The sequence below is a fragment of the Sceloporus occidentalis genome, unplaced genomic scaffold (genome assembly GCF_023333645.1).
Source record: "Sceloporus occidentalis isolate IW3139 unplaced genomic scaffold, rSceOcc1.0.p SCAF_30, whole genome shotgun sequence".
NCBI classification, from domain to species: Eukaryota; Metazoa; Chordata; class Lepidosauria; order Squamata; family Phrynosomatidae; genus Sceloporus; species Sceloporus occidentalis.
This window is the reverse complement of record NW_028317010.1, coordinates 7670709-7682267: the sequence shown is the minus strand read 5'-3', so window position 1 is coordinate 7682267 and position 11559 is coordinate 7670709.

Sequence of the window (11559 nt, the reverse complement as noted above, 5' to 3'; positions counted from 1 at the left end):
TAGAAGAACTGATGCCGTTTTGAAGGCAAAGGCTGGTTACACCAAATATTGATTTGGTTTAGATTTTTCTTCTGTTCACATTCTTTGCATTTTGTTAAAAGATAAAAATAAAACTATTAACATGTCTATTTTTGAAAGTATTCCTACATTCCATCATTTTTTTCACACTTGCATAGAACTTTATATATAAAAATGTATCATATGTAAATTAGTATTCAAAAATTCCCATCGAGTAACACACAAGCCATTTTCTCGACAGTGAAACATACATATTATATCTATATTCACAAGGCATACGTGCCTTTCGCTTTAGGGCATATTTGTGTCAATAGGGCTGCGATTTTAAAATGTTATTTTCAAGGTAGCAGAAAAGTCTTCTAGCTATTTTCCTTTAGTTTCGCAATGACATCATAATACTGAGCCGTCATCGGAAAACATGATAGCCACAACCGTGGGAGCAGACAGGCTTTGAGCTATAGTGATCAATACAAGTCAGATGAAAAGAGAAAACCATCGAGACCGTTTACACTCCGCAGGAGACCTCCGACCTGATGAATTTATCGCTGTTTGATTCACCCGCTCGGGGTCCAATTATTCTGTAATCAATACGTTACACGGCTATCTAACCTTGGAAAGTAGTGCAGATATTTTCCTAATACTTCCACACAAAAAAAAAGGCTGCAGTGACCGTTTGTAATGAAACGATTATTTCCCCGATTGGTGCAGTGTAACTTATCACAGAGGAAGAACATATAGGTAATAGAAGTGACATGGCTTCAGGATTAGTTGCATGTAATATACTTCTAGTAGCTTCTGTATTTCTTGCCTGTATAGAATAGATATCCTGTTAGCTCCGGTTTGGCAATTTGTGGCATAAATGGGGGACGGTATGAGTTACCGAGATCAGGTTCAGCTAATATTGATGTAGAAAGAAAAAGAGCAAATCCGGTGAAGATGACACCATTATTGGCCAAATAAAAGTACACTAGATTGCAAGCTTTCAAGGCTATCTAGGTCTCCTCTTCGGGATATGCACGGGAAGGGAAACTAAATAGTCTTGAAGCTAAGCTTACAATCTATTATACTTCAGTTACAAGATATCATCAGTCATGGTACACTATACACCTGTAAATTCTGTATGCTTGCACTAGACGTGTTGTGGCCCCGCAGCATGTAAAATTAATACGCTAAATTGTGTTACACTGAGTGGGTCTACATACTACCAGGCTGTACTTGTCAAAGATCTGGCAGCGGGAAAAATGAATAGGCGTCTTGGCTTTGAGTATCGAACAGCCTTTAAAAGTCTCAAACTGTCATCTGATGAAGGGCAGAAGACGAAATCCAAGGCTACTCCATTTATACCCATACGCCTGTTTACCGGGTCTATGTAAAGGAGATGACTTCCAAACCATCCACAAACTAATTCCTATTACTATACCAAGTGCATACGGACTACATCGCTCATTCTGTGTGCTTGCTTTGCAATAACCCTTCGGCAAACTTGATTAAGTTAAGCAACAGATGGTTTCATGACCAAAGCGAAGACTAATTTCTATACAGAGTAACCTCATTATTCCATAGGTAGATTTTTTATTAAAAAGAATAAAAACAGGAAATTATCACGATGTAAGCTATTGTTTCGGTACAGCAAGGAAATTGGGCATGTCTAAATTTTCTTCATTACAAGATATGTAGATTCAAAATATATATATATATATATATATATATATATATATACACACACATACACATACACACACACACATATAGTGATTCTGGTACAAAGTTCAAAACTTTTGCTATCACCATAGAAACCAGTGGATTGGTCCAATCAGCAGTAACTTTCAGTTGGTTGCCATGGTAATAAGAACACGTTCAAACTTTGCGCCAGAACCCTTCATGGTGGGGAAAGTTAGAATTGGCCCATTTAGTATTTCTTAATCCCATATAATATACATTTTGTGATTAACACATAAATGCGAATTAGTAAGCGCCAGCCCAGGGAATAATGTAGTTAATTCAGTAAAAAGATCTTTCAATGTATTGATTAAATCATGCTTTATCCTGGGCCAAGGATCCTGTCACTGGGCCGCCTCGGAGAGGTGGATGAGCTGGAGCACCGGACACTCGCACTCACGGTTTGTTGCTTTGACTGCATTGTGAGTGGAGTCCGAGGCCTCGCATGATGTATCTGTTCAGGAACATTACAAGACAATAGACACGTGGGCTCCATTACCTCCCAGGAACCAGCCACTGGACATACACTAGCTGTGACTCGCATGTGACTAATAGTCCGCGCATGCAGGCGTCCGTGTATTCATCACCCCTCAGGACTCAAAACCTGTCCTTAAGATTGATGAGGAAATGTACATAATGGCTGCTTGAATACGGCAGTAAACACATTATTACATCATATTTCAGGAGAATCCGCCTCGTTAAGTATCGGTGGTTATTACATGTTCCCCACGTCCCCCTCTGGAATTAGGACTTCCTAGAAGGATGCTGAAACAGAATACTGTATGTTGCAGAAACACAGAATCCAAAGGCAGATCAGAACCATTCGGCCGGACTCAGATCTTAATCCGCCTTTGGTCTTGTTTTAGACTCAGGAGAACCATATGCCTACCCCATGTGTGTTTAAATTCTCTTGCTGTGCTAACATCTACCACCTCTGCTAGAAGGCCGTTCCACTTAACTATCAGCCTCTCAGAATTCAACACTCCACTTTCGGGCACTCAAAACGAGAGCATCCAAAAGCCAGTTAATAAGGAGGTACCAAGCAGGAATCTTACAGGGCCCCATCTCGGCCAGTGCTTGGATCAGAGCTTATAGGTTGGCTGAGTGTGATGAGACTAAATGAAAGATAACTAAATAGAACTATTCAGCGAAGGAAGTACCGGTGCAAGTTCAACTCATCGCTTAAAATAAATAACCATTAAATGTAGGATTCCAGACGGCATGCGGCACACAGCCATCACATGCCGTTATTTTTAGTACTCGCCAAATATCACCCTACTATTTATAAGCGATCATATGGCATGTTTATGTTCTTCAAGCCCCCTCATGGCTGCCTACAGCTGTTGTCACAGCAACACACAACAGACTCCGCTGACCCGGCAGCCCCGCTGGCCGGACCTTTGTGCGCAGCGCCCGGCCGGCTCCACAACACCCGCAGCTCCGCCGGCCCCTCGCATTCCCTCCACACAAGAGGCTCATTAAAGCGGACACTAACAAAAAGGGAACACAAAGCCTCGTTACATCCGCCTTGATCTGCTTTATTTCCTGGCAGCTCAGATAACGCCTCTCTCCGTCTCTTTACTCCCGTTATTTCAACTTGCCGACCATCAAACGACCATTACCAGCTCGCTGCCATTAAATATTCACCTAAAGAGCGCATTATCGCAGCCTGCATGTCACCGCTACTGTGGGCATGCATGTAAAGCGGCTGCAGGGGACGGATGATAATATTTACACGGGAAACTGGGGATGACAGTTACATGCATGTACACCGACATATGGTAATCAAACGCAGCCACCCGAGCAAACGTTCCGATGAGCGAATATATATCCTCTACAATCAAAATAATAATAAAAAAAATATATATATATTAATGATAAATTAATGCATTCAGACATACGCACCCCGTGTGGATCTCTCGGATCCTCCGTTATACGAGTGCCCAGCTTGCTATTGTTCTCCAGTGGCAGTAGGTTAAGTGCTACAGTAAGTTCGCAGATCACCATATCGCGATCCCATTGTCTCCTCTCTCCGTGATGTGCGGTCCCTACCCCTATTCATCTCCGGGGGCCGATTTCTACCCTTCTCGGCATCTCCACCCTCTTTTTTTTTTTTCCTGTCTTTTTTCCACCCTTTTTTTATTATCCCCGCCCCTCTCAGGCACTCAAAATTGTGAATCGGAAGGCGCAGCAAGTTGCAAACCCCAACCTCCAGCTGCGGCCAGCGCGCTCCGTGACGTCAGCAGCTTTCCGTGCTATTTATATCTGCCCGATTGGATTTCATTCATGAAAAACAAGGGGACGTTCGACAGACGGGGACGCGCACGCGCACTAAACAGAACACTTAGTTGGCGCGCCCCAAGTCCCCGGGCTCCATCAGCGTTCTAGCCCCGCCCTCAGGCTCTGTCAGTGCTCGCGATCACTGCGCCACTGGGTCGGCTCAGTTACTGTTATGGGTGCGCGCTCCGGCCATCCCTGTCACAGACGGTGATGTGTTATTGTTATGGGTGCGCGCTCCCGCCATCCCTGTCACAGACGGTGATGTGTTAGTGTACGTGCAGTTCTCTGTGATCCATATAGGACAATAGGCCCAAGGCCCCAGGCTGTGCTGCTAATGGAAAAGAGTGACACCAACTTTCGCAGTTTTTCATATTTACACATATTTTTCGTCATATGTCTTACTCCCCATCAGGCTAAAAATATCATTTATTTCTCAAGTAAATGAATTCCCATTGTACAGCACTGTGGAATGTGAAGGCAATATATGAAATAATAAATAATATTAAACTTTTGCAATACAGTGTGTGCCTATATTTACCTGAAATAACTTCATCTTAGTCTGTCATTTCTAGTTTTGTCAGACCCTTTGAATGTATGCATTGTAAGAAGTTCTGTGTAAAATGTTAATGCTATATAAATAAAAGATAAAATCACATCATTTCACAGATAATATCACATTGTATACCCCAATGTACATCAGATATGTTACAACTATATATATATATATATAAATTTATATTTATCTCTATTTATGTATATATTTATCTATTTATATATCTTTTTATTTCTATCTTTATGAATATATTTTATTTTGGTGGGATGATGCATTTAATTTTTTATTTTTTTTAAATTAGGCTGTAGCACTTTATCAAATACGAAATATATGCATTTGTCCATGCCTGCTATGCATTACGCTACTTTGTAGGGTAGCTAGAAAAGATACCTGCCCGGTACACCAGCATAGAGAGAGCAACAAGACAATTTTTTAATATTTCTACTGAGCACATTGGCACCTCAGATTTAAAAAAAATCTATAAATATCTATTTAATTGGTAATAATGAGTTCATTCCGGTTGTTCATTCTGATGTAAGTTGGAGAAAACACATATGTCACGTCTGGCTCACCAAGCCTGGGGTGTGACAAAGGTATCACGAAGTGGGTGTGCTGTATCCTCTTACAATGCAGGGGAACTGAATCAACCATTTATTGAAAGGCAGTTTCATCATCTTGGGAACTGCCTGTCATCACAGAGCAATTGGTGCCATATTAGTATACAGTGTTAGGGAAGAACTGTTTCTTCCTCAAATCTTCTGGTTTCGTCTCATTTTATAACAGGAAGTGCTCTTAGGAGCACGTGTTAAGGGAAACTACGTCCGCCTTCTGAAAATATATGCAAATTGATCGTTCTTGTGTGAGTTATAATATTCCTTTAGTATGTTATTTTATATTTAAATTAGTTTCGGGATTCTGAAATTGAGGCGTTTAGCACATTTTGGAACTGAAAAAGGCATAGGAGGTTTACAGGAAGTAGGAGATTAGACAGGAAATAGGAGCATAGCCAGAGCTTATTTATCTTGGGTGCTGCCCTAGGCCTGCTCTGGGATAACACCCCCAGTTCACCCCATTCCACGACTGCCCTCATTACTGCAGAGCACTGGGCACAGCATCTTGTAAAGTATCTACAGAGACTGCGCTGGTTGAGGAGATCTGAGATCTCCCTTATAGAGTAGTGGTGCACCAGGGGGGCCTGATCACCCAAGAAGAAGGTCAGCCCCCAGCTTTGTGGAAGAAGACTGCCGCCCTTCTGGACCTACTGGCCTAGGTGGCCTATTCCAGAATATGTTGCTGAGCGTGGCTGTCATTGCGTAACATTGTATACTGTACATTTTTTGTTTCTTAGATTTGCCGCTGATAAATTATATGGCTTCTCTTTTCTGTCATTGTATCACTTTTTATGGCACAGCATTTTCATGGAGGTCAACTGGATATTTAGCTGTACATACAACTGTAAGGAATTTATGGCAGCAGGAAAACAGATCCCAGATCCCTGCATTAATATAACTACAATACACTATGTGGACTGTGTTTAAATGTATATGCAATGTTAGGGTTCATTGTGCTGTCCCTAAAATATTTTTAAATACTAGAAAAAAGCCTATGTTGTATATGATAACCGTTGGAGTTAGAAGAATAGTGGACATATTTACACAATGTGGTAATCTGATCTGTGACATTTGACAGGTGATCCTTGGTTTCAGTTGGTGACACGGACTCAGGCACGTTCGGACTCTCAGTTTACATAAACTCAGGTAGTTGATAGGACTGCCACAGGTCATATCAAGGTGAACATAACAGGTATACCACGTGACAAGCCAATCACTCAACAAATAATTGCTGATGTTTTTGTATGGTTTGTAATTAGCCATAAAATCACAAATCTATTGCTTTTTCCACCTTAAAAAGGACAAATACGTATTTTTTTCAGCTGTCTCTCTAAACACCTACAGTAAATATGTCACTCAACATTGGACTGATACAAGGATTAGTGGCTGACGCTGTCTCGTGGAAAGTACATAAGTGATGCACATCAGCTTCCACCATGAAGGAAAGAAGTATATGAAAACACGTCAGGGCTTGGCGGGATTCAATGTTTTGACTTGTACGACCTCTTGCATTTTTTTTTATATATATATATTCTCATGCATACATATACATAGCGTTCTAAGTCATAAATAAAGCTCCTAAGATTTTTTTTTACTTTAAGGATGCCGATTAATGCAGAATGTAACCTTTTTTACACAGTGTCCATAGGCATTCCCCAGTTGGAGATTTAAATAATTTGATTTCTAAAAACAAATAAGTTAAGGTTTGAAAACAAAAATGTAGATACACCTTATATTTCAAAGAAAAGACCTCAGCATGAGTACATGGACATCTGTTGTAATTGGTGTAACTAGGTAATTTATCAAAGCTTCAAGCATGGAGGCATGGCCACCCCCAGGCTCTACCTGTAGCTGGTTAGTTTGGCCTTATGGACTGGTTGACCTTGATTATTAAATGTGGCTATTTGGCAGTGCGTGGAGACGCCTCTTGATGGGTGACTGTTTAACGATACTTTGCTTGCTTGCAATTTTTGTATTACATAATACCCTAGTGCACTGCGCTTAAGTCTGAGCCATACAAGAAGCAATAAACAGAGATGTTTGCCAAAATAAGCCAAGCTATCCCTTCCTTCACCCCCGAAGAACCTTCTTCTCATTGTAAACTTAAATATTGCCGTCAGGGAGCAGTTAATAGAGATCTGTGCCAAAAGATTCAAACCGTTTTTAAAGTTTCGGTTCTTTTCAGGGTGGGCTGCTAAATTCATGTATGTGTGATTACAAACAGCACGGGAAAGCTGTATTCATTAACAGTAGAGTACCACACAGTGATAAACTATGGAATTAGAGAGTCCACTTCACATAGCTATTTACAGTGCAGGTTGTGTGAGTATCTGCACATTCCTGTTGTAAGTAGAATGTATAGAGGCATTTCCGTTTCGTTATGCTTCCACCATTGACAACAACAAAATATTTTTGCTGACATCAATTAGAACATTTTGTAACACTGACAAAAATAAGTAAAATATATCATATTTTGACACAACTTGATAAATTTTTTTGTCATTTTTTCACATAATCTCATGTTTTCATGCCATCATAGACACTTTAAAGCACATAATACCTGAATGGTCCCTTAGGTTTTCATGGTCCAAATGCATGGATGAATTTTGCAGAATCCCTCATATGCAATTACCCCAACGTCCACCGATTTGCTTTTAGGAGATGTGTTCAGCTGAACTCCCACTACATGATATACTTACCACCAGTCAGCTCCAGTACTGGCCTGGCCAGTTTCTCAGAGTGTCTAATGTGAACCCCTGTGCGCATGAGCATAAAACGCTCCCACTGAAATGCAGGAGATCACTTTTCCGCCAACCAGTGGCACGAAAATTTTTTTTGCCATTTTTTGCTGACTTCTTTATAGGTGAATTTTGAGAATGATAGAAATCTCCATTCTTTGCAGCTGTGGTTTTCCTTTCTTCTGTATACATGTCAAGGAGTTGAAAAATAATATTTTATGGCCAATATTATTTTTCTGACTTTTAGAGTGTTTTTCGAAAGGTATTTTAAGTTTTCCACCTACCAGCCTAGCTACAACTCTGTACCAGCCTTGTTACAACAACAAATCAACCCTGTTTCCTAGAGGTTACACAAGGACAGCAGTGCCAAGACTAATTAGGCATAGTTTCAAGACAAAGACTCATCTCTGCCATTGACAGAATAAAGAGATTAAGTCTAGAATTTCTTAACATGACAGAGCTGTGTGAAAAGATCAAAGAAGTAATCAGTTAATAGTCTCACGGACTGACTTTTGATATTTCACTCCTACTGATTTTACATGTTATGATTGGCAATAGGCAAGGATATTCATAGATGCAATTTCTCTACAACATCATTATCATCAGAGAGTTTGTGGGAAGGGGTAATTTAAAACAAAATACTCTTTTTGTTTAGATGGATAACCAGCTTTAAAAAAATCTGTATGTGAATAAAGTCTAGGAGACCCTAAAATTTTTTTTCCAGCATTTACTATGCTTTTACACCAGGTCACGTGATGTCTGGAACACGCGCCCCTCCAAGTTTTCTACTAATATATTAACATTAAGTGTCTGCTGTACTTTATAAAAGAGATATCTAGATATTCTACTTTGATTTTGTAACAAAGACAGTAACTATGGTTCGGGCATTTAAAGGGCCTTCAGAACAGTCTGGTTAAGTGGTAGGTATTACGGTAATATAGGGTATAAATCAGATCATGGCCATGAAAGAAGAGGTCTCAGAGAATAAAAAATATTAGCATATAAAATCAACTAAATAGGCCACAAATTAAACCATTATAATGATTTTCCCAGGAATTAGATTTAACTTGGAGATCATCAGATGATTAATTTGAAAACCTCAAATAAAAGGGAACATATTACTTTTAGTATTTATCTGCAGAGCAGAAAAGATCTGGTTTGCAATATTTTCTGTAATTTTATGTTCATATCCACTGAAGAATAGAAAATCATCATGTCCTGCCTAATTATGCAACATTATGTGCATTATGTAATGCATCATAAAATAGTTACTAGCCTCATTTTCTTGGTTATATAACCTTAAAGATGCATTAAACAGTAAACAAAAAAGGTTTAGCCTCATGGAGAGGCGCCACAACCTTTTTCACAATGCAATAAGAATTCTCAGAAAATGTGTTTGTTTAGATACACAGAGACTTCTGGTTCTGCTCACAAAGCAGGAACTCTTGCGGCGAGAAATGCTTATTTTTATATTCTTTGGCTATCTGGGGTGAAATTAGGTGGCTCATTTTAGGAGGAACTTACCGGGGTTGGTAATGAAGAATGTATCTATCAAAATGTCCTACTCACTATTTTAATTCCTCTTTACATGGTAGAATCAGCTTTTCCCACTATCAGGGTGCTTCACGACACTTATTGGGTTAATAGGTTCTAGCGTTTATACTTTCTCAGCACAAATATGGCCAATATGTTTGCACCCAGTGTAAAATCTTGAAGAGGGTAACTTGATGACGCAGATTTGGTTTCCAGAATTCAAAATCAATCATTGCTTAATAATTCCACTTCTATTCTTTATCTTTGAAAGCATCCAATATAAATATGTATTTACCTCAGCGGAGAAAAAAATGGTTTCCATCTTGAAAAAAGTTGTGAAACAATGTGGATTGATGCTTTTTCTACAGTTTTCTTCTTTGCAGCTGTAACAACACAAGAAAATCAGAATCATATTTTAGGTATTCAAAGGATATCAGAGAAAGTAATGTCGGCAAAAAAGAAAAATAATAGCCAGAAATCTGATACCAAAAAGGAATTATACTTGCAAAATCTACGCGAGAAACATTATGTAAGCACTTTAATATGCATTCTTTTCCTGACCCTCCCCCCAAAAATGGACCTCTGCTGTGCATGTTTGGCTCCAGTTTTGGCCAGGGGGGGCCAAAGACAGGTGCTGTGGATGTGCGGCAAACAGAAGCCCCGATAAATAAGGCCTAAGGAGATGAGGGTATAGTGTGTGAATTTACGTGTAAACACATGGTACTGGCTTGCAGGGCCGGCCCAAGGCAAAATGCCGCCTGGGGCGAATTTTAAAATGCCGCTCCCCCCTTATCTACCCTTCCTCTCCCTCCGTCCCTGCCGCCCACCCCATTATCTACCCTTCCTCTCCCTCCGTCCCCCCCCCTTGTACTTACCTTTCAGCAGTCCTGCGGTGAGTCTCCCTGTTCGGTCTCGGTGCCGGCTTGTAATGCTGAGCGCCGGAAATCTTCCGGCACTCAGCATTACAAGCCGGCACCGAGACCGAACAGGCAGACTCGCCGCAGAGGAGAGAGAGAGGGGCGCCCAGCGGGTACTGACAGCTTGGTAAGCGAAAACCACTCGGCGCCCCTTTCTCTCTTTCGCTTTTTTTAAAAAAAAAAAAGGGCTTGGGGCGGCAAAGTGCGGCCCCTTCAAAAGTGCCGCCTGGAGCGGTTGCCCCACTTGGCTCCATTGTCGGGCCGGCCCTGCTGGCTTGCATGTTAGTGTGAGTGTGTTTTACTGCACCTGGGGGACACTAAGCCTAGGCTCACACCTGGTTTTGGCTGCTTGAAGCATCCACTGACGGGCATGTCGGTTGGGCAGACTAGATGGGCCGAATGGTTCTTATCTGCCGTCCCTTTCTATGTTATTTGCACGTGGGAGCTCTCAATAGACTGTTTGGAGCACTGAACCTGGCTGGCAGTGAGCATGTGTGCAAACTCAGCTGGGACAGGCAATATCTGTCTACTGTGTACTAAAAGGCCCATACTGCTGAATAAGTGAACAAGAAGCATATTGTGTGTTTTTTAACAGCGTAAGTACGGCAATCCATTGTCAGTAAATACATTCCATGAATAATTTTACATTCGGATATGTTTAATACTAGGATGCTATTAAGGCATTTAATTGAAGCTGATATTAAAACAAAACAAAAAACCTCTCCACCTCCCCAAAAACATGCTATCTGCTTTCTTTAGAAAAAAAAAGAACGTAGCTGCTGACACGGTAAGTTTCAGTCTGCAGTCTTTATCTCAATCAGAATAAAGACAAAGTCTGATATAATATACTTATTACAATTATACCTTGGATTTACTCTATTCCCTATATTCTAAGCTAACTCTGTTCTGGTTTCCATATAGTAATTTGCATGCAAATAGTAATTATGTTTCTGTTCATCGCTACAATTAAATGAACGTCTATTAAGAATGCTGACAGCAGGAGTAAAAAGTTGTTTTTACAATTATATTGATTATAAAATTGATAAACCAACCTCAAGAACTGTACAATGGAATTTGCAAGATTGTATTTCTCACAGATTAGACGTTGTTAGCAGTTTTTTTTTCTCTGTAAGCAATATGAAACACATATCTCAGCTTCTCATTGTGTTTCTATATAGGTCCTGCACATC